Source organism: Pteropus alecto, unplaced genomic scaffold, assembly GCF_000325575.1.
Source record: "Pteropus alecto unplaced genomic scaffold, ASM32557v1 scaffold276, whole genome shotgun sequence".
NCBI lineage: Eukaryota > Metazoa > Chordata > Mammalia > Chiroptera > Pteropodidae > Pteropus > Pteropus alecto.
The window spans coordinates 2,209,139-2,234,828 of NW_006438074.1; the positions used below are offsets into that span (position 1 = coordinate 2,209,139).

Here is a 25,690-nt window from a genome sequence, read left to right on the forward strand (position 1 = left end):
GCAGGAATCCCAGGGGTGGGGGGTGAGGAAACATCTCCTCTGCACCAGCCTAGGGCGGGAAGGTAGGGAGGGGCAGTGTCTGACTTTGTCTGGAACCCCCTAAATTACCAATCACTAGCCTCGAGTCACCATGACTCTCTCTCCGGAGCACCCAGGGTAAGGACCCTTGCCTGCGGCTAAGACAAACACATGACCAGGATCCAGGTTTTAACTTAGGGTCATTTATTCCCTCTGCTCTCTAAAATGTTCACCCATTAGCCCAGAGCTGGGGCAGCTGAACAAACCCAGAAGGTTGACTGGAAGCAAAGAGTACTTTGCTCTGCTAGGATTCTTTCTACAAAAAAATCAAGACTCTGTGGAATAACACTAGGCTATTTTAGCTTTCTACTTAGAAGCACTGCTGGTGGTACAAGTTTCTTCCCCTACAGCAAGAATGTCTTCTAAATACACTGGGGTGTCTTTAGTTAAATAACAAGAGATTCCGGCACAGATTGGATCCTTGTGGTTTGCCTGTCTCTGGCAGGAGTCAAAAATTTGGCTGGAGTTACAGCTCCCTCCTTCCTGCAGTTGACAGGGTGTGTGTAAGCAGAGGGTAACTGGAAAGGCATCCTTAAACAATTGCATTTCCCACATCTGGCAGGTCTTGTATGACCTGTGTTCATGGCAACTAGGCTAGTGTACAGACAGATCATGGTCCTTGACTAATCAGCCATTCACAAACTGTGATAGTGAACAGGCAGGCTAATCTTTTTAAAATATATACATATATAATTCATAGATTGCAATCCTAGACTTCTAACATGATATAAATCCATCATCACCATTAACAGGAAATATTTCCAATGTATATGTTCTTTTGCACATCATCAGCTGCCCACATCTTGCCTCTGGGTATTGATATACAATCTCAGCTTCCCAGCATTTCCCATCTAGTATAAATATCCCTGTTCTTAATCACTCCTCTGTGGGTGTATTAGCTCACACTTCCCAAAGAGGAAACTCTTTTGGACTCCATTAAGACACAGTCACACAGTTACTGGTAGAACTTCCCATTCGTTTCCATCTGAAGATTTAATTTAAATGACATTTAGCCTTTCTTCTTTGTCCTTAATAACTCCATGGCATTATAGCTCTTGAATTATTTTTATTGTTAAAAATGATAGAGTATCAAATCTTTAGTTTACACATTTTTCTTAATGTTCTAGTTTAAATTTTCATTTTACAGAGAAAGAAATAGGGACCCAGAGAGATAAAGCACCTAGTCCAAGGTGACATGAGGCTGCACTGAAACTAGAGACATTGTAGCCAGAGCTCCTTGTGAATAACAGAAAACTATCCGATACTGGCTTAGTGTAGTAAAAACCAGCAACAACATTGCTGATTTTGTAGCACTAGAGAGAAGAGAAATCCTGACAACTAGCAACAGCTCCTAATCAAAACAGAGTATAGAAAACAGAGCAGCACTGTATGGACTGACTGGCCCTAAGGAATGTGCTGGCAATTGCAGCAAAATGCCAACACAGCATTTTAAAAGGGTTTTACAGACAGAGTCCATATGTTGCAACCAAACCACAGGACTTAACAGGTAAGAGAGAGATAGGAATCAAAAACCTTCAATGTCACAAAAAAGGGCTTCTTATTGTTTGTTTTATTGCAAAGATTCTGTTTTAAAGCCTGATCATTTGTCCTTTACTCTTCTCTGGAGGTAATGTAATTAGAGTGGTATTGTCTATGAGAACCAAGAGTTCTAATACCCAGAGGTGTTCACTGACGCCCAAGTCACAGCTATGAAATGAATGAAGGCTAGCTGACCTGCAGGTGTGTTCCAATTTAACAGCAACCAATTTAAAAGTGAAGACTTAGAAACTTGATATATTAGGAAGTGATGGTTTGTAATTACTACTGGTTTGCTGAAGGATTCTTTTATCAAGCACCTCTCCTCTGAAGATTTTAAAATATAGCTTATTTGACAGTAGGTGTGATTATATGTAAACTCTCAGAAATGCATTAGAAATAGGTCTAGTCCGACAATGTTTGATCCCTTATGTGTAAATGGCCTACCTACTACTCTCTAAAGAAATGACTTTTCTCCCCATCCCTGTTCTCTCTTTTTGAGCTAACCTCACCATAGGTCTAAGGTGCAATCTTTGGATGGTAAGTGGGTGACTCTGATGGAGGAATAGGAGGAAGGAAGAAAGGAAAGAACCAGAAGTTGCTCTCCATCCTGGCCTTCAGGGCTGGTCTCATTAGCAAGGGTATCTGTCCAAACCACTTTCTCCTCCCCAACCTATTCCCCAAGTCTCACTCTCAGCCTCCCCCCAGAGCCCTACCCTAGCTCTAGCAGTGAAATATCCAGACATTACTCAATTCCTTTGCATGCACAAAGTCCCACACTTACATTTGTAACCTCTCTCCTTCCCTACCACCCACCACAGAATCTAAGTTGAAAGAAAGCAAAATAAGGAGGTAGCATTGTGCAGAGAGAAGTTCAATGCTTGACCTTTGGACCCAGACTGCCTAGAATTTCATCTCGGCTCTACCACTAACTATATGACCTAGGATGAGTTATTTAGCCTCAATTTCCCCTTCTATAAAATGGAGACAAAAATGACCTATTGAATAGGGCTGTTATGATGATTAAATGAGCTCCCATTTGAAAGCCATTAAAATAATATCTGGCATGTAACAAGCACTATATAAGTGTTTGCAAAATAAAGAAGCCTTTTCATACCCTTCTAATTTCATTTACGGTAAAAGCCCTAGGTGGTCGTCATTATGGATGTTCACCAATAACCAGTTGCCTTCTCTACCTCCTTGAAATTAGTTGTGGCCATAAACTAGTTCTGGTCCATGAAATGTGAATGGAGATGATATGTGTTACTTTCTGGTGAAAGCAAGTAAGAGCCAGGAATCAGTTCTCAGTGCTCTTCTTCCTCTGCTTCAATGACTAGGGAATGCTGAGCAACACAAGAGGAGCCACCCAGAACAGTTACCTAGACCTGCCCTTGACATTGTATAAGCAGGAAATACACTTCTGTTGTGTAAGACACAGATTCTGACACTGTTACCTAGTCTATCCTGATGGATACAGGTTATGAATTTGTTTTAGGTATAGGAAATTAGAGCAATAATAATAATTCCCTGCCTACACACTGAAATCACCTAGCAAGCTTATTTAAAAAAAAAAAAAAAGACATCCAGGCCACAGCCCTCAGACCAAGTAAATCAGAATTTCAGACATCAGCAGTTTTTAAAGTTCTCCAGGTGATTTCAATGTGCATCAAAGTTGAGAAACTCTGGCCTAGGGTAACGCTGACTCTATAGGAATCTCTAGGATTTAGATACGGTGCCAAGATTCTCAACTCCCAAGGATCTGACATATGGTTACACTTACCCAGCAAAGACCCCACCCTAATATATCCAACGGTGAGTTTCTCCTTACTTGTAGCTGCTGAGCATTTCAGGAGAGAATCAAAAAATCTCCAATACTGATGCATCATAACTTCAAGGCCTCCAAACTCGACCTGCCCCTCTCAATGCAGCCCAATCCTTCAACACATCCTTAATCAACTGTCCCTTCCATGTTCCACAGTAGCTTTCTTAAAGCTTCTCCTTTCTCTTCACACATCAGATGTCACCCTCTCACCTCGGTCTCAGAAGATGACTCACCCAAATGGTCATGCTGTCTATCCTTAGACTTCCGGCCCTGGCTCCCTCTCCATTTTCTCCTAGGTAAACAGGAAGCAATTTCCCTCACCATCCCTCCACCACTGCTCTGGATCCTATTCACTTGTGTCTCTGGACATTTGCTCTCATGGCTCTCTCTTCACCGGTCTCTCTTTAACATTTAATATGCTTTAAAAATGCTTTCTTCACTCATTGTTCCCTCTAGCTTTTGCCCAGTCTCTCCCATTCCTTCGTGTCAATTTCTTAGAATATTCTGTAGTAGGTGTCTCCCCTTCTTTGCCTCCTATGCACTTCGTAACCTACCACAGATTTGCCTCTACCCCACTACTTCCCTGAAACTGCCTTCCCAAAGGCCATTTTTTAAACTGCCAGATCCAGTGAGGCAATTTTATTTTTAATTTTCCTATACTTGCCTATGATATTTGATCCTGTTAGCATTCCTCTCTTCTCGAAACATTCTCCTACCTTAGACTGCCTGGTTTTTAATACTGATTGTGTGACCTCAGCATTTTAATTAACCTGTTTGTGTCTAAGTATCTTTAAAAAGAGAATAGTAATAGTGCCTACCTCACATGGTTGATGTAAGAATTAAATGAGATAGTACATGTAGACAGTCTTGTATCTATATTTCTGAAATTTAAAACTCTGAAATCCTAAAATTCTTTTGCAAAAATTCTTCACAATCTCATTCTCCAGAAAAGCCTGACCTGAATTGTCATGAGGCTATTTGTACTGTTTCTTTATCCCACTTGCTATAAATAAGGACATGTTTTGTTACATAGATAGCAATGTGTTTGATAACAGGAATTGCTGTCCCTAATCCTGATAGGGGAGATGCAAATATACAAAAATCGACAAATTCATGAATTCCAAAACACAAATCTCTTTCCTGCAACTTTACACCTATGTGCTGACTGGCTCTCTATGTGTGCCAATTCCACAGGGATCCCTAATTCAATACATCCAAAACAAATGCATGATTTTGCAGCCTGCCCAAAATTTCTCCCCCTCCGGTATTTCCCGTCTCAGTAGTGCCACCTACATTCACCCAGTTGGCCAAGTCATTAACTTCGACAATCCTCTATCCCTACCCCCACATCAAATCCTGCTCATTCTACCTCCTACATGTCTCTTAAAAGTATGCACTTTTTGTTATCACAGTTGGCAAGATCAAGGTCAAGGTCAAGGCCCCTTCTGTGCAGTCAGGGTTAGAAATTACTGTTCCCCTAATTTCTTGTACCAAAAGCAAGTTCATAATCTGTATCAGTCAGGATTGACTAGGGTTATGGCACAGTAATAAACAGTGCCAGAATCTCATCTTTCCCTTGGATTACTGCAACAGTCCTCTAACTTGGGTCCCTGCTTCCTGTATTTTCCTCTCAATCTCCATCTCCAAGCTCCACCTCAATTCATTCTTCACCTTTCACTATAGCTAAAGCTCTTAAAGTATAAATCTATTTACGTCGCCCTTCTAAGTTCCTCTTTGCCCTCAGATGAAAGTCCAAAGCCCTTGTCTATCCTTTCCTATCTGACTCCTGCTTACCTGCCCGGTCTCACCTCTCATGTCCCACTGCAACCCCACATCCTCACATATCCTTGCTCCCTATATTCCTTTTTTATTCCTTGTACAGTGATCCTTGAGCAACACAGTTTTGAAACTGCATGAGTCCACTTATGTATGATTTTTTCAAGAAATATTATGAATATATTTTTTCTTCCTTATGATTTTCTTAATATTTTCTTTTCTCTAGCTTACTTTATTGTAAGAATACAATATATAATACATATAACATACAAAATGTGACAGTAAGGCTCTGGTCAACAGTAGGTGATCAGTTAAGTTTGGGGAAGTCAAAAGTTATTCATAGATTCTGACTGCATGGGAGGTTAGTGCCCTAACCCCCCTCACTGTTCAAGGATCAACTACACTTACCATGTTCTTGCTTTCTTCCTTCACCTATGTCTTGTATCACTGGGCATATTCTTCAGATCATAGATTAGATATTTTCTCCAAAAGGCCTCCTTTGACTCTCCAAGACTTGGTATAGAGCCCTTCCTATATCTTCTTCTGTGCCATCTATGCTTTCTCTCCTGCAGCATTTGTCTCACTGTGATAAAAGGGGAAAAAAAATAACAAATACAGCTGAAATCCTAGGTATCTCTTCAACAGAGCTTTGGACTATTTGTAAGAACTGAGAAAAGATATCACCATTGTACAGTCATAGGATCAATGCAGGAACACCAGTTGGTGAGATCATGGTGAGCTGGTTTCAGCCTCTATTTGCCCCCTTGATGGGTACCCTTGGTGGGAAAAAGGAGAGACGCTTTTTAGGTGAGAGAACTAGAAAAAAGAAAAATCAGAATAATAGGAAAGCTTATGATAAAAAGTAGATAATTCAGACTTGACAAAGAGAAGTGGGAGAGAGAATTAGAGGCCCAGCTAGGTATTCCTGAGACCAGCTTAAGGAGTTTGGGCTTACTCTGAAGGCAATTAAAGACATGTTTCAAGAAGTGACATGGTATTTAGGAGACGGAATCTGTATGTAATTGATGTACAAGATGCTTTAGGGACTTATCACTAAAAAAAAATTGTAACTATATATGGTGACATAGTAACCACACTTATTGTACTGATCATTTCACAATATATACAAATATCAAATCATTTTGTTGTATTCTGAAATGAATATAATGTTATACGTCAATGATACTTCAATTGAGAAAAAAACAAAAAAAGATGCTTTGGGGAGAGAAAAGGCCAGGATTGAAGAAACAAGATAAGAGACTACTGCATATGAGGAGATGATATTTTTGGAACATGAATAAATGCTTCCCCCACCCCCCATGTTACTGTTACTCTTGCTATCACAGCACCATCGCTCCATACCACAGCTCACCTCTTCTTGGCTTTTGAATTTCAAAAGCTTAAGCCCTGGAAAAACAGATGTTCAATAAGAAAAGTATTATAATACAGGCTATGTGTATTCTAAGACACTGTTCTTAGTACTTTACATGCATTTTCTCATTTAATATCATTTACTTTTAATAGAGTAAAATTTAATTTCATTTGATTTAATAAATATTTATTGAGCATTTATGTGCCAGGCACTGCAACATATATTTGAATTATTCCCATTGAACTAAAAATGAAACTGAGACACGGAGAAGTTAAGTGACTTTCACGAGGTCACAAAACTGGCATGCGATGTAGCCAGGATTATGTACCTAAGTATTCTGTCTTCAGAGCTCACATTCTTAACTATCCTATTAAACCACTGCATCATACTATTTCCCAAAAGTTTGGGGGAAAAGTTAATAAGGAACAGCTATCTCATATGCTCCCACTTCCAGCCCAGATGAGAACACATTTCCCTGCACTGAGGGAAGGAAGGCAAGCTGGAGAGGAAGCAAAAGTAAGAAGAGTCCTGTCTCTGCTGCATTTTGGGCAGAGCCCTAGATTTCTAAGGAAAATAACAAAACGAACAAACGAACAACCCGACAGGCTTACAGGAGTCAAGATCTGCCCCATCTTGGGTAGAACTTGAGAGGCAATAAGATCATAGAGAAGAAAAGGCTGAGCCGAGTGGCTAGAGATATGAGACGTTAATTAGCATGAAGAAATTCCCAGACCTTGGTGTGCATGTGCACATGACTCTTGCATGCCCAAGAGGTCACCCAGGAAGCAGAGAAAATAAAACCCAGTGAAATTATGTCACATACCCATCCCCCTCACTACACTATGAACTCTCTAAGGTCAGAGATTGAGCCTTCTGCATATATGTTTCTTTAGCTCTGATTCAGTACCTAGAACATGCAGGCCGCAAAATAAATTGATTTGTTAATTTTTCAATGCTGTTGGAACATTTTTAGCATAAAATTAAAATTTTTAATTTCTATCCACACTTCGCAACATACACAATAAAATCCAAATATACTACCAAGTTAAACATTTTACAATTATTTAAAACAGGTTCCTAAATTATTTTTGAAGCATAGGAAATTATGCATAACAAGGTAAAAATGTTTGATTACATCAAAACTATATCATCTGAACACACACGAAAAGCATTACGTAGGTAAAGAATCTGAAGGAATGAGGAAAATTAGTCATAATTACTATGACCGGGAAAATTTTTTTATTCAAAATTTGCTTAGTATGAACAAAAAACTGTATAGAATATGTTCCAGTGAACAAATGGCCAAAGGAATTAATGAATAATAATCATAATTGTAATTTTTTCATGATCCTCGACTGCACCTTGCAAGATTACCAGACAATATAATTATTCGTATTCGTCACATTTTTTAAAATATCCCAGGTAAAATAAGTGATTTTTAGAAGGTTCTCAGCCAGTAAGTGCCAAGTCAAGACCCAACTCAGTTCTTATGACACTGTATTCAGTGTCGGTTTCCCTATATCGCATTGGAATATCAATAATATAGGGAAAGTGAATAATTTAAATGAAAACATAAATTTACAAAAAATTGTTTAAACTATGTAAATCTATTCTTACTAGTAAATCCAAATGACTCAAATATTTAGATATAAATGAGCAGATCATGGTATGTTAATTTAACTGTAAGTAAAATTCCATTAGAATTGACAAGTTCGAGGACTATATGGAAATAAGGAAAAGATCTTTAAAAATACAGATCACTGCAAAAATATATATATTGTAAGAAATATTATATGTCCAATAAATATATAATATTTCTTGCAAGCAGGAGCATGGGAAAAGGCTATAGATTTTATGATGCATTAATGATTTACAGGATTGAGGTTTTCCTTTTTCCTTTTGTCTATTAATATTTCATGTTACTATTGACTGTGATATTTCTTTTTAATCTTCACTGTGAGTTGGTTAAATAGGTCATTAGAAAACAAATAAAAAATCTGACTGGAAAAAAGACACACATACACACATAAAATGTCCAGGGAATGAGTGTAAAGCAACTTGTTTTTCTTTTTTTTTTTAAGTTATACTAAGGTATAAGTGACATACAATAAACTGCACATAGTTAAAATGTAGGACTTGACTAGTTTTGACATATGCGATGTTAAACCATCACCACAATCAAGTAGTGAATGTACCCATCACCCCAGAAGTTTCCTTATGCCTCTTTATAATCCACCCCTCCTTCTCTGCCCACAGGCAACCACTGATAATGCTTTCTGTCACTATAGATTAGTTTACATTTTCTAGAATGGTATATAAATGGAATATACAATATGTACTCTCTTTTCTCTGCCTTTGTTCACTCAGGATAATTTTTTTTTGAAATTCAGGCACATTTTTGTGGGTATTGTCAGGAAGGTAATACAATCACCTTTCTCCACATGATTATCAGGCATGGTAAAGTTTGAGTCACGGGGCATTAATAATGGCCAAAGCATAATTTCTTTCTGGCATTCGAAGAATTCATCCACAAAGGCACAATGGTATTTTTAAATTTTTTTTTCTACCAGCTGTCAGCCGGAGGGCATGAGCATCAGTTAGAAAGCAGGCCAGTGAGTCTGGCTCCACATGACTGCAGTGCCTGGGGTCTGGCTTATAACTCCTTATGCCTCAGTTTGCTCATCTGTGAAATGACGTTAGCACTGACTCTTTTTAGTGAGGAGGAGCCACTTTTCACTTCCCTAAATTGTTAACATGTCTAGGTTTGAGAGAACAAGAGGATTAAATGGTGAAATATCTGAGAAATGCAGAAAAGGGGGCACCAAGGAATCCTGGCAGACTGGGGAGGGAGCTAAGAGGTGGAGAAAGCCAGTGAACAGATTTTTCTTTGACCTAAAGTTTAGTCATTTTATAGATGCTGATCTATTTACTGCTAAGTAACCTTACATTTGCTGAGAATGCAGGCTGAGGGAGTTGCCTTACAGTCAGAACTGGGCTTGAATCCCACCTTGTAGCAAGTCACTTAACATCTCACGGCTTATTGGAAAAATGAGAACAAGGAAAAATAGGCATCCAGACATCTTATAGATTGTTCTGAGGATTAAATGAGACAGCATATAATAACCAAAATACTGCACCTGTAAAATGGAGGCAATACCTTCATTGTACAGCCATTTAAGAAATGAAAGAAATAGATATAACATATGATAAACAGAGCCCTCTTACATGGCAGGACCTTAGTGGTCCATCTGTCAGAGTAAAACAGAAAACTGAGATAATCCTTGGGCAGAATCCCTCCTGTTGGTCTCTCTCAGCAGTGCTTTTTCTGCTGACAGACCCTCTCTACCTGGTGGGGGAAATGTCCACCCAGTGAAAGCCCCATGTTCAGCAGTGTGCTGGAACCAGCTTGCACCAGATTGTGCGATCCAGCTCTTAAATTGGCAGGGATTCTGTGAGTAGACTGTTAAACATGGTCACTAATAAGAATTAAATTATATTAATTTGCAATTAAATATATTGTATCAAAAATGAAGGCAACCAATACTCAAAACATCACTTCCTAATTATGTTACTACATTTTACTATTATTTATACTCTTGAAGTTATTTACGCCTATTATATCTGCTTCGTGGAAATACTCTATAACGGTGTGCTACTGCACATCAATTTCCAACCCCACGTTCACTGATGTTGCATTTGAAGCTTGAAGTCAGCCATGGAAATTGGCTAATGCTACAAATCAGGGTTTGATTAATTGTGTTATTGATTACCTAGACTTAAGAAAGTGATGGAGAAAATGTAGACTATAAATAATGTAGATTAAACTTAATAGTGTTCATGTGTATAGCTATCACACTGTAAATAGCAGCAAAACATTTGAGGAAATATTCAACCAGTATTCAAAAACTATTATCCAATTCTACAAAGAAGTTGCTCACCTCATTGGCAAGTGTGTAAATTCTAGCATACCTCTTCATTGTTTCATTTTCATCACTAAGATAAATGAAAATAACAAGCAATGTTCACATTGAAACTATATTATCATCAATGACAGCCATAGGTTGGCCACAGACTCAAGAGTTAGTTAAAAATCAAAAATGAAAGTATCCTGTGAGAATCAAGGGGCTATACAGAATTTACAAAAAGAATGTTGACTATTTTAATATTACTTGAAAATTATATACATCTTTTATATCAGTAGACTTTACATAAATTTAAGTATGTATATATGTGTATGTATGTGATGCATTTTTTTTCTTGAAAGTCAGCCAGAAAAGGTGAAGGAATTAAGAAGTACCAATTGGCAGTTATAAATTAGTCGCAAGAATATAAAGTACAGCATAGGAAATATAGTCAATAATATTATAATAACCATGTATGGTGTCAGATGGATACTAGATTTATCAGGAGGATCACTTTGTAAGTTATATAAATGTCTAACCACTATGCTGTATACCTGAAACTAATATAATATTAAATGTCAACTGTAATTGAAACTAAAAATAAAAATTTAAAGAAAGTCAGCCAGAGTCAGCCATTAAACATTTATCCACATACTAGTGCCCAGAGTCACCAATTTTGAGTTTAACAATCCCAGTGCAACAAAACCTCTCTTCTCGGTATTTAAATATCAGTCCAGAAGAAGATCCTAATGGGCCCTACCTGTCTCATATGTGTACATGTCTGTGGCCACACCAAGAACAGTTGCAAAGGGGAAATTGATTCAGCCTGGGGTATGTGCTAGGCAATACCATATTTGATCTCACTGACTATAGAGACAGGCACAGTTCCCCAAAAAGAACAGAGATGCTGGACAAACAAAAACAAGAGATGCTTGTTGCAGTAAGTACTCAATAAATGGTAGCCACTATCACGTAAAGCAGCTCTGACCTTTTGATCTCAGGAAAAAAAATTAGCTACAGTTTACTTACCCTGCAGTACATCTGACATTCTAAAATTAAATAATCTCTAACTCATTTAAATTTTCTCCTTTGCCCAAGGCAATAATAGAGCTCCAGCCATTAGTTGTTTATGATTTTCTTTTTTTTAACTATCATTTCTTGAGCATCTACATTTTAGGGAACCGAGTTAGGTGCTGTGGATCCACTTAAGTTTACTCTAAATTTGATAAATGGCAATCTAGCCTGATCACAAGTCCATCTGTTGTGTCTCAAACATCCTATTCTGAATATGGTACCACTTCTTTAAAAAAGTTTATGCCACCTCAGCTTCAGTAGACTAATTGAACCAAACATGTTCAAAGAAGCGCACTCTAAGAATAAATCTCCAAATGTCAGCACTGTCTAGGAGGAATGAAGAAACATATGGGATCTCAGCCATTTTTCATATTATTCATGCCAAGGTGTCAGAGGGGGGCTGGGTTCCAGAGAGCAGCTTTATGCCTTCCAGAGAAGTCATATGGTCATGTAATTCTAACTGCAACCTTGAAAAAATGTATGCATTTAAAAAGTCATTGCAAAAAAGATTCTTGTTACAAAAGGCCATTCTGTTATATACATTTGTGTTATAAAACACTGCCATAGCCTGAAAGTTGGGCAAGAAATGTCCCATCATAAGAACATCCTTTGCATGTGAACATAATGAACGGCCACCCACCCTTACAGCATCTCTGGAAGATCAAGCCAGCATCTTCTCTAAAGATGACTATAAGATTTTTTGAGGAAACTATGGCACGTATCTCACTTACTTTCAAAAGTGAACAAATGGCTCTTGCGCTAGAAAGAAATAGATCAGAGTGGTTCAGATGTGTAAACCAGAGGCAGTTTTAAAAAGTTTTTGTTTAAGGGATACGGGCCAAGAAGAAAACAGAAACTTGGGAAGTTAAAGAAGTCAGCTCAGCTCAGATCAAGAGAGAAAGAACAGCCTGAAATAGCCCATGCAACTCTATGGACATAGGCCAGAATCTTCATCATGGGCTAATGGGATGTGAGAAAGAAACTAGGAACAGAGAGGCTAGAGCTGACAGGATGGGGAGGCTTGAGTATTAGGCTTCACATTAGCTGCTTGTCATAGGAAATCACTAATCCTCATAATTTTTCTAAATAGATACTATTTACACCCACATTACAGATGGTGAAACTGAGACTCAGAGAAGACAATAACTTGCCTAAGGACACATAGCTAGTAAGTGTCAGAACCAGAATTCAGATTCAGAACTATTTGGCTACAAGCTCCTTTCCATAGTTTGGCTCCAATGAAACTGGAAAGCAAACAATCCAAATCCCAATATCCAAAGGGGCAGTGGTGAGCTTGATTCCAGTGTAGGATATCACTTATACCCAGGAGTGAAAGATGGCAGAAAGCTCTATACATTAGCAATATTTTTGTCAGATAAGTGAAATCTTCAGGGAGAAATAGAAGGACAAATAGAAGAGGACTCTGTCAGATTAGAGGAAGCACTCCAGCCAATGGCTAGGGTGCTGGGAACTGGGAACAATTCCAGTTTCAAGAAGAGGTGTTGGTGTAGCTATAGTCAAGGAACCATCAATACTAGCTGATAACCAAGTTAAACCTACAGGCTAAGGGTCTTCAGCATTGGTATCAAAGCATGACTTCTGGTAGAGGACACAGACAATGAGCAAGAAAACCAATAAACAAGAAAAATATTTGCAAGTCACAGAAGTTCTAAGAAAAGAAAAAACTGAGATCAACAAAAAAACGTTATGGGAAGGGAGACATATTTTAGATTAAATGCTCAAAAAAAGCCTCTCTGTGGAGGTCACATCTAAACTGCAAACCAGGGAAAGGAAAGAAGCTAAGCCCAAAAGGAGTAGAAGAGCAGTCCGGGCAGAGGGAACAACTCATGTAATATGCCTCAGGTGGAGAAAAGTCTTGGATGTTAAACTGTAAGAAAGTAGGGCTGGAGAGAAGTGATGAGGGGGAGAGGGATACAAAGTAATGTTAGACATATGTAAGTGCAATATCATTCAGCTTATAGACCGAGGCAAGGACTTAGAACTTTTCCTTGCAAAGTATAAAGAGGGGCCGCTGAAAAATTTAGAAATGGGGTGTGGCATGACTACTTTGTAACTGGAAGAAACAGGAGAGGAGAGCGTGAGACTAGTGAGTAGGCTATTGCCGTAATCCAGGCAAGAGGTGACACTGTCCAACAACAAAATGAGCAGTGGAGATAGGAAGAAGAGGGCAGGTTGGACATAAATTTTGGAGATAAAATCAACAGAGACTCAGTGATGGAATGGATATGGACAGTAAGGACAAGAGGAGACTCAGGGATAAATTCTCAGTCCCTGACATCAACAGCTGGGTGAACAATGACGTTATTGGTTGAGATGGGAAAAACCGTCAGTGAAAAACGTGTTTCAGGAGAGAAATCAAGAGATGTAGTTTGGACATTTCGAATTCGATATATCCAAAATGGAAGCGTCAATCTGATGGCTGAGTCTGGAGTTCACAGGAGAGGTTTTGATTCCTGAGAGCAGATGGAGATATGCCAACCCAGGGAATTCTGCACTGCAAGGATTTCCTCTTCAGGCATCTACATTATGTCTGTGTCTATATTACCAGTTCCACAATGGCCCACATATATTACACAGTGTGCTCTTTCATATTTTTTTTCTGTCTTTGGTTAAATAAATGAGATAAGAACCACAACAAAGAGACTAAATCCTCACAGTACTATTCATATTAGGAAAACACTAGAAACAACCTATCTTCAGTAGGGACTAGGCTAAATAAGTTATTGCATACTCTTTAAATGATCTATAAATCAGCCACTTGAAAATGCTACTATTATCTAGTTTGAAAGATATCCAAATTATATTATATGGGAAAAGTATGTTATAAAAACAACAAATGCTATATAAAACATGTCACTTATTTGTTAGAGGTGAGTTAATAATGATATTAATATGACCCCTCCAAAAACCTTGAGAAATATATTCACCCAATTTGAACGGTAGTTACTTTGTATGGTGAGATTCTGGGTTTCACTTTCTTTTTCATACTTTAATGCATTACTAGGTTATTTTTACTATGAACACAGATTTCTATATGTGTATGTTTTTACATCTGCCTTTACAATCAGAAAGAACAAAAACAGCCACTTTCATTTAGGAAGAACCAGACAAACAGTCTGGAAACTTCAAGTGGAAGCTGAAAAGAGCCAGGCTGGCAGCCAGCTGCCCTGCCACTGCCGTGATCAAAACATAGTTTGTGTTTATTCAATGTAATTCAACGAACACTTCCCAAGCACCTACTCTGGGCCAGACTCTGGTTAGATGATGAGGAAGCATAGATTAACCTATCTTATTCCCTGACCTCAATAAACTCAGAAAGAAATAATCGGGCTTTAGATTCACATTTATAGAAGATCATATTACTTTGCTAGAGCTGTCATACAAAATACCACAGACTAAGTGGCTTAAACAACAGAAATTTATTGCTCATAGTTCTGGAGACTGGAAGTCCAAGATCAAGGTGTTGGTCAGCAGGTTTCATTTCTTCTGAGGCCTCTCTACTTGGCTTGCATATGGCCACCTCCTCCCTGTGTCCTCACGTGGTCTTTGCTCTATGTGCATGCATCCCTGGTATCTGCGTGTCCCACTCTTCTCTTATAGGGATACCAGTCAGATTGTGTTAGGGCCCACCTTAAGGACCTCATTTTAACTTCACCACCTTTTAAAGGCCCTATCTCTAAATACAATCATAACTCTGAGGTACTAATTATTATAACTTCAACATATGAGTTTTGAGGGGACACAATTTAGCCCATAACAAGGATTCACAAAATTAAAACTTCAGTGGTGATTCCTATTTATTTTGTGATTTACTATTGATGTCTCTTAAAATTTTCTTTGTAAAATCTGAACCAGATATTCAGAAATACCCTACAAAATACCTAATTATAATCATAAAAAGAAAATTATTTGTGTCTTCTTATAAAATAAGTAGATAATATATGACACATTTACTTTTATGCCTTACATTCCAACTATGGAAAAACTGATCAAAATGTAGTAAAGAAATGAAGACATTTTCATTCTAGTACTTATGCAACCCAGGAAAGGAGTACTTGGATGAAATTTCCAGAGAGTAAAATTATATTTATTAACACAATAGAGCTTTATAATCTATTAATAATTCCTCAAACCACTTTGTTTTATATGTAACGAGATGAATCAGGCTAAAATAAAATCAGAGATTAAAAAGCTAGAACCACCTACAAGATTTAAAATAATTTTTCCATATGTCACATTCAAAAATTTCACTCGCTTTGTCCATGAATGCTCAAAATCCATTCTGCCTTAAACTACATTCCATGTGGAAGGAAAGAGAAAGCACCTCTTGATTGGAGAAAAGGGTGGCTTTCCAAGGTGGCAAATACCTAACATAACATAGCTGCCCATGGTAACAAAAATCAAATGAAAGACTCTATTCTAAATTATAAGCAAGCTCTTTCTTTCTCAACAATATTCAGGATAATGCTAGGAATATACCCTCTTTAGCACACAGAAAAAAAAAATATATATATATATATATATACACACACACACTCACACACACACACACACACACACACACACACACACACACACACACACACACATATATGTATACCATTCTTACCTGCTCTGCATCCTCTTTTATCCAAGATTCTACCTGTAAAACAGGAAGGGAGCCAGCAGGCCTGCCAAACAAATAGCATTTACCATCACAGAACCAGGTATAAATACTTAGTAGACATATAGTAGATATTTTTTCGTTCCTTCTAAAAAATGTATTCCCCTTTCCTTTCTCAATTGTACCCAAAGTTCCTTTGGCAGCATCCATCTCCCAATCTCAGTCATATGGTATAGACTGCCTTGAACCCCACTGCACTGCCAATTGTAGGAGAGGAGTCTATTTAGCTTAAGTCAATCAGTACTCCCTATCCACTTTGTTCATGATGATTGATTTAAAGATGACCACATTACTTAAAACCAAAGAGATGTAAAAAGACTTGACTGAACAGTCCTGGGAAGAATAAGCTTTCTCTCTCTTGCCTAGATGGTAGATTATGAAGCCTAGAATGAAAGCAACCATTTTGATACCTAAAAGGGAGGGAGGGAGGGAAGTAAAGAAGGGTGAAAGGAAGGGAGGCAATGAAGGAGAGATGGGGGAGGTAGAATAGCCCAGAGTGCTCTGTATACCAAAGTTTGGCTGTGACTGAAGAATCAGGAGCAGAGTGTGGGCAGGGAAAGTGAGGAAGAGGACATTAAATTGAAGAGGCTCACTACATGATAGAGAGAAGTGAGGAAAATACTGATATTAATATATGCCTTGCCTCTTCTTAAATAGGCTTGTGGCCTGGGGTTGTCTTTGTATACCTGAGCCTTGGGACATGCCAGATAGTTTAAACAATAATGTAATTTATGGGGGCCTAGGGCCATGCTCTAGGTTTAACCTCTGGAAGAGCTGGAGACTGAATACTATCATCGGACACGTGGGTGGGCATTCCACATCTACCTGGCTAACCCACATCTAGATCTCTGCCCGCCCAGGCTAAGGTTGACAGTACTCTGTGCATGTTGTCACACATGGTTGCTAGGAGAAATAAGCACTGTCCACACAACTCCGCTGGGAGAGAAGGACTGGAAGCTTGCACCTGTACTCTAAAAAAAAACACACCTTTTACCTTTGGTAATTTCAATCTGTATCCTTTCACTGTATTACACTGAAACCACGAATATAACAGCTTTTCTGAGTTCTGTGAGTCCTTCTAGTGAATCACTAAATCTGAGTGTGGTCTTGGGGACTCCTGACACACGGGTTGGGACCTTAAAGTATGGTCAGGATTACAGCATTTCACATATGGGACAAAAGTCAATTTAGGAGACATAAGAACTATACCATAAACAGAACCTCTAAATACTTTTATGTCAACACAGTCTTGGGCTTAGATATGATTTTTAAACATCTCAGACACAAAGAGAGAGGGAGGGACGGATGAGGGGAAGAAGGGAGAGAGAGAAAGGGAGGAAGGTGGGGGGAGGAAAAACCTGCTTCAATGCATTACTCAAGATTCTTTTTGTATTCCTTCCAGAAGACACATTCCAGATCTTAATCTTACATCAGATGCCTTTAGGTGAATGTAAAGAAGTAGGAGTAACCTCTGTGGATGATAAAACCAAATGCCAAGTGCTCTGGTTAATTTTTTTATAACAACTAACAATAAAAGAATGGATGAGAATGGAATCTTCTACTGTGCTACAACACATAATCAATTTTATAAAGATTTAGTTACTAATTATGCTAGAAGAAAGATTATATGAAAAGTGATAAAACTGACAAACCTCCAGGCCTTTAATTATCTCATAAACTGTATTATGATTGTCTCTGGTTTACAAGAGTATTAAAACCTAAAAACAAAATCTTTCTGGAGATATTATCACACATGAGTGTGATAATGTTAAATATGAGAGATGTATAATCGTTGAGATGCATTCATATTAACACCTTTTTTTTATACATAAATACCCTAAGAAGGCTGAAATTCTCTTTTGATTTGTTGATTTCATGTATTGTTCCTTCGTCCTATGTTTGGCAAACAGAAGAGCTCTCACAATAGTTTTGAATTAAAATGTAGAGAATGCCAAACAAGCATACTTATTCCTATATGCATTCTTGTGTGTGTGTGTATGTGTGTGTGTTTGTAGAATTATCAGACAAGGATTTTTTTTCCTTCATCTGAAAATGTCTTTCTCCTTCATTTCTGAAGAATATTTTCAATGGACATCGAATCTGTAATTGACAGTTCTTTTTTAAAAAATTTATTGGAGTGACATTGGTTAATGAAATTATGTAGGCTTCAAGTATGCAATTCAATAATACATTATCTGTATATTGCATTGTGTGTTCATCATCCAAAGTCAAATCTCCTTCTACGACCATATATACTTGCCTCCCCTTTCCCCTATCTTCCTTCCTCCCCACTTCTCCCTCTGGTAACCACTAAACTGTTATCTGTGTCTACAAGAATTTGTTTGTTTGTCTTGTTAGTTTGTTGCTTTCAGTTTTGTATCCCACATATGAGTGAAATCATATGGTTCTCAACTTTTTCTGACTTATTTCACATGCCACACATTCTTTTATAAGGATAAAGGAGAAGAAAATCTTTGTGTTTCCTAGTGGCCATTCCAGGAAAACCAAAGATCATTTAGATATAAAGGCCATCTTAATAATTTTATTATTATTAATTTAGAGTTTAAATTTGGGAAAGGCAAGATCAAGATGACTTGTCAGAAAAGACAAAAATATAAGTCCTAAATATCCAAAGACAAAAGAAAAGTTATATGCAATATTTTTAATAAGTAACCATAATTATTAGTATTTTTAACTGTAAAAATAAGCAACCTTTTTTTCAAAGTAATTTGAGTATTCAAAAAGCACAGAGTTAGAACAACTTATTAATAAATATGTTATTTGGACATGGAGTAACTGCTACGCAAAAAAGAACAAAAAAAAATCGAATTCTAGTTTTATTCTTTATGAATTTAATCTATGTGACAATTTGCAGTAGAGGATTTTGTAAGCCTTTTGTTCTTTATGTACAAATCCATACAAATTTTCAACACTTTCTTCATTGCTTTTCAAATCATTAGTTGTAGGCTTTACAAACTTATAATAGGCCCAAAATTTGTCATTTTTAGCTTTATCAAGACCAACATCCATCAGGAACATTTACAAAATTCCTTAAAAAACTGCTAGCAACTGAAATCCAGCAAAACTTAAAAAAGAAAATACTTTATGACCAAGCAGAGTTCACCTTAGAAATGTAAGTTCGGTTTAATATTCAAAAATCGATTGATGATATCCATCATGTTAAAAGATTAAAGAAGAACCACATGATCATTTAAATAAATGCAGAAAAGCATTTAACAAAATTCAATAGCCATGTATAATAAATCTCTGCAAATCAGAAACAGAAGGGAATTTTTCTAACCTAACAAGGGGCATCTAAGACACCTAACATCATATATAATTGTGAAATATTGAGTGCTTTCACCCCGAGATCAAGAACAAGACAAGGATGTCCACTCTTACCACATCTATTCAACTGTTTATGGAGATCCTAACCAGTGCAAAAAGTCATAAAGAGTAAATACAAGTCATATAATTGGGAAAAAAGAAGTAAAACAATCTATTTACAGATTACTTCGTCGCTTAACTAGAAAATCCTAAGGACCCTAAGTAAATTTAGTAGGGCCTCTGGGTAGGAAGTCAATATACAAAAATAAGGTGAATATACAAGCAGCAAACCATTGGGGAAAATTTTTTAAATATCACTTACAATAGCATCAAACAATTAAATAATTAGGAATGTCTTTGATAAAAGTCATATGAGACATAATGAAAACTTAAAATACTGCTGATATTAAAGACCTAAAAAAAATAAGGCAATACATCATATTCAGGTATTAGAAATAATATTAAGATGTCTATTATATCCAAATTGATCTAGCAATTACACACAATTTTAATTACAACCCAGCAGACGTTCTGTAGAAACTGATGATTGCTTTCTAAAATATATATGAAAAAGCAAAGGACTTAAATATCTAAAGCTATCTTGAAAAGAAGGAATAAAGTTGGAGAAATTAAACCACCTGTAATTAAGACCTACTACAAAGTATTGTAATCCAGACTAGAGCAGTGGCATAAGGATAAATCAAGAGATTTTCAGGAAGAAGAGAGAACACAGAAATAGACCCAAATTTTGTGGTCATTTGATTTTCAACAAAGGTGCCAAAGCAACCCAACAGGCAAAGAAAAGTCTTTTTATTAAATGGTGCTGAGGAAAAGTAGATATCCATATAAAAAAAAATTAAGCCTCAACCCCTAACTTAAAGTAATTTGAAATAGATTATAGATTTAAAGATAAAAGCTAAAAAAGTTGCTAAAAGAAATTTTAAAATATGTAGGAGAGTCTCAAAGAGTCTCAAAGAGTTGAGACATGGTGATAAGCAAAGATTTATTAGAACACGGAAAGGAAAAATCATAAGATAAAAATAATATTCCATTAAAATTTATCAAAATAAAACTTCCTCTCATCAAATGATACTATCAAAAAAAAAGACAAGCACCATACCAGAAACAAATACTTGCAAGACATATTTCTGACAAAGAACTTGTATTCACAATATATAAAGAGCTTCTAAAGTCAATAACAATATATATATAACTTTTAAATATATATTTGAGGAACATTACACAATGGTTACCAGATCAATTCACCAAGGAATCATAGCAATCCTAAATGTGTAAATGCACTGCATGGATCTCGATTAGAATGAGGAAAACATAGCTATAAAGATAAATGTTGGGCAATTGATGAAATTTTAATATGAATATGGATGAACCTTGAAAACATTAAGAAGCCAGTCACAAAAGACATCTCATATTATCCCATTTATATGAAATATCCAAACAGGCAAATCCACAAAGACCAAAAGTAGGTTAGTGCTTGCTTAGGGCTGGGGAAGATGGTCGAGTTGAAGGATAATAGCTAAAGTGTTAAGAGGTTTCTTTTCTGAGGTAATGAAATGTTCGAAAATTGTGGTGATCATCCCACATATCTGTGAATAGTCGAGATCCTTGATCTGTTCCCTTCAAAAGGGTGAATTATACGGTATATAAATTTTATTCACCATAAAGGTATAATTTTAAAAATCAATGGTATTTTATGTATGCTTTCTTTCTTACACATACCATCTAGGTCTTCATCACTGTCTCAGATCATGTTCCCTGGAAACAGAGCAGAAGTCTTGGATTCTAGTGAGTATGCTGCATCAAGGGAGCGCCCTTCCAGAAAACTTTTAAGGGAGTGAGGACTTCAGTACTGGTAGAGGGAAATGTTGAGCAAAGATAATGTTTAGCTCTCATGCATACATTTCCCCTGCAGAATTGTCCCCACCTGGAATCAACAGAGCTGGTCTTATGTACACTCATACTGGTCAGTCTCTGGCTGCAGCTATTCCCAGTGGTGGGAGTGGTTATCTTCTTGGCAAGCAGTTTCCCATTAGCTGAGAACAGTAATGTATCTGGTGAAAGGGGGTAGTTATGAGTTATCGGCAGCCAAAACACAGCAGCTGGGCCATGGATACACACTAGTCTATTAAAGGGGTTTGGGGTAGGACATCAACAAAATCTAGCAGGTACCCCAAAGGAGACCTCATGAAGGCTGGCAAATATTTATCTAAAATAATTCATTATAATATTGTTTCTAATAACAGTAACTACATTCAATTGGCCGACAATTTAGAAGGCGTACATTCTATTCATACATTAGGATGCCATTAATGACATGATAGACCATTTAGAGAAATGGAAATAGATTCCACAAAAACTGTAAGGTGAACAGTCTATAAAAGTATAAAAGGTATAATCCAATTTTAGCAGTACATATGTTTTGCACATATACTTTCTCCCTTAGGGGAAGGATGTACACAAAAATTTAAATAGTAGCTATTTCTCAGTAGCAGCTATTTTTATTTTCTATATTTTATGTTTGTTTATTCTGTGTTGCTTTTGTATAAAGAAGTAATTTCAAATATTATATATCAACAAATTAATTCTCAAATACCAACTTAAATAGTGTGACCAAACTCAAACACTGAGGGATTAAAAAGTAAGACTCTAGGGACAAATCTGGTTCTTGGAGAGGTTACCATCCCAGTGTACTGTTCTCCATTTTGCATATTCAGTTTGTCACTACACCTAAAGTTGTTCAGGTTGGTGGTCACTGACCAACAAGAGAAAAAATCTACAGATCAAATATCCATGAACTAATTTTCAATGGAGTGATCATTACATTCCAGCAACCATTTCATTCATAACTTATACACAGCCTCATGTTCCCAAGGTCAGGTGCCTGAAAAGACATTAAGTTAACAGAAGGTTGTTTGGTGAGTATAGGAAGCAAATGGTCCAGGCTTTACGCTGAGACCCGATGAATCACAGTCTTAAGTTAACAGAAGGTTGTTTTTGTGAGTATAGGAAGCAAATGGTCTGGAGACGTGTTATGTCCAGGCTTTACGCTGAGACCCGATGAATCACAGTCGACACCGCAGGGCCTTCCTACTCACTGCTTCTGCTCAGAGTCCAGCAGCCGTGCCCACAACTGACAGAACAAAACATGTGCCCCTGACTGAGGAGCAGCATTCCACGCACTGGTCAGGGACTTTGGTGTGACGTGAAGCAAAAGGGTGAGTTGATCCAAGTGGCCTCCCTTTGAAATTTTAATTAGGCATTATTAAGATAATGAGGCTGATCATGTGAGCAAAAGGTGAAAACAAAGCCATGAAATCTTGTCTCCAACTGGTGGGTCATGGAAAGCCAACATTATGAGGCAAAAACTCACAGAGAGAAACAAGAGTCCATGAGCTGAGAGACAATGGTCAGCCAGGAGAAGGTAAAGACTCTCAAGTCTCTAAACCGGCCTCAGTCCTGGGCTGCTTTCCTTTATCAGCTCGCAGGTATCTTCATGATAAACCTGAGGTGAGCAGGATCTTGAGGGAACCCGGTTCCTTATATCAAAAGGACTTCACTTCATATACACTACTCCTGACTCACCATGAGTAACCAGAAGCCTACCATTAACCCACTTAGGAAGCAAAGTGGATTAAATCTCCAAATTAATTAACCTACAAGGGGCTTGAGAGTGTGCTTCTTCACTGTGCTCTCTTGAATAATGATAGTCTCCCCATTCTAGACAATAAGCATCCTGAGGGTTTTGTGCCCTAGTGTATATCCAGCTCGGTGCCAGCACACAGACCTTTTTCAGTAAATACGTTTTGATGGAGGAATCAATAAATCACTTTAAAATGTTTTATTGATTTAATTTCCGCAGCAGCCCTGTGAGATATTTTTCCTAAACCACGGCTTACTGCAGTGCAATTGCAACACAGTTCTCTATTGGGCCATATAAAATTATGTTTTGACCAGTTTCACCTGAACTGTTCAAATCAAGAGCAAGAATAATACTAACTTTTAGTATTTCAATTAGCCCTAATAGTCATAGAAAGAGCCCCAAAACACATCCCTTGCTTATCAACACTGTGCTAAGTCATTTCTGTTATTCTAATATTTTCATAAACCATAAGAAATGATATTACACTCTCATTTTACAGACAAAATCTAAGGCACAGAGGTGCTATATAATTAGAAAAGAATGAAGCCATGATTCAGATATAGGTCAGATTTTAAAATCTTAGCTCTTTCCATTTATCCTGTGCTATTTTCAGAGATCTTAGAGATCCTCTGATTTACCTTTCTGTTTACATGTAGAGAAATTTATAAAAGTTGAAGTAGAACTTCTGATTCCTGACTCTGAGAGTTATGAAAACCCGGATATCACTGTTCTACTAATAAAGAATTACAAGCACAAAAGAGGCTAAGACCAAGACAATTCCTTACCGGAGTCACTGCAAGTATCGAAGTCCTTTAATTTCTTACCTAGATTATTTTAGTATACCATTATAGTTGTTCCTATCATAAAAGAAAAATAACTTAAACCTCATTATCTACTGTTAAGTTTTCTACATTATACATTGATTGATAGGTAATGGATCTACCACTCTATCTATCTACATGCATATAAATTTCCCCTGCAGAGGAAGTTACTATATTTTATGTGATCAGTTCCTCCTCATTCAAGCAAAGGTAATTTGTAATAATTTTGTAGAGCCCCATATTGTCCAGATTATTTTATCTATTATACCACCTTGTTAATTTAGAGCCATTAAAAAAGCCTTCATTCCCCAAGTCTCAGTTTATATGGAGAATGAAAATCTTCTCCAGTGTAAAATCTGAGTCAGCATGAAAAGGCCTAATCCTGCCATCGTTCTGCACTCATGATTCCAACAGAAATGAGAGTGAGGACCCTATGGGGACTGGGTCCTGGGTGCTGACTTCTAAAACTGTCTATAACTAGACCCCTGGCTTTATGTAATGCTGATTACATTAATGTGTACGTTAGATCTCATGGTGATAAAAGTCACACCAGCAGGACAGCACTCGCACTAAATTAGAGTTTTCTAAATTCCAGTTTGCATTCTTTAATAATGATACTCTTGTACTGGATGTCACCAGAAGAAACACCCAAAGGTGAAGTCTCTGCTTCAGTCCTGTGACTGGAACCATGTCCATGCTGAGTGAGCAGTATAGGCATGTGTCAGGCCATGTTCATGTTTAGGTTCTGCCACTGTGGTCTCAAGACATACTAGTATAATACACACACACACACACACACACACACACACACACACACTAGATTTATGCACATTATCGTAATTTACTACAACTTAATGATTTCTTTAACACATTCTTACCACCACTTGGTATAGTAGAAAGATCATAAATTTCAGAGTCCAACATCTAAATTCAAACTCAAGTTCTGTCATATACTAGTGTGTTTACAATTATGCTGGGATAAGTTGCTAAATCTCTCTTTTCCATTTATTTGTATAATAACAATAAGGTATTTCCTCATATTACCCTATGGATTAATAAGATAATGTAGGTAACATATCTAATACAGTACCTAGCACCTAGTACTCAATGAATGTCAGGCCCCTTCATTTTAGAAAAATGAAAGGCACTATTAAGTTCACTAAGGCATGACTTTGCAAAGGTAAGGTGGCCACCAACTCACATTTGAAAAAATACTGAAGAATATATATTTAAGCAAAAATACAGCAAATGCCTAGAAAACCACCTAGAACATTTAGAAATTCACAATAAAATGATCTAAAGTTAAAATAAACCCTGGTTGTCTTCCTATGAAAATGAATCATAAGTTTCAGTTGAAAGTGTGTATTTCTTAGGAAATTATCTCTTTAAGACATTTTACTTTAAGGCATGGATTTAAAGAGTTCATATTTCATCAGCTTGAAACTTGTAGCACGGTACCTCTTAAATTCAAACAGGAACACAAGGAATTTATCTGTAAACATTTTTTACAGCTAGATCAAAGAGAGACACTGTTCTACAAAGTCACAGTACTGAACATAAAAGAAAACCATAAAAGTATGATGGTACCATGATGTGTTTAATTTTTCAGTTAAGTATGACATTCTTTAGAGGATCAT

At 37.1% G+C, this 25,690-nt stretch overlaps 1 protein-coding gene across 1 annotated transcript in view; it reads right to left on the reverse strand.

Annotated features, from left to right (window-relative positions):
* KCNH5 (potassium voltage-gated channel subfamily H member 5) overlaps positions 1–25,690 on the reverse strand; it is a 346,402-nt gene that overhangs the window by 264,786 nt on the left and 55,926 nt on the right. The window contains exon 2 of the mRNA XM_025049120.1: positions 5,621–5,795. The gene's annotated coding sequence lies outside the window, so the exon portion shown is untranslated. The remainder of the gene's footprint in view (positions 1–5,620; positions 5,796–25,690) is intronic.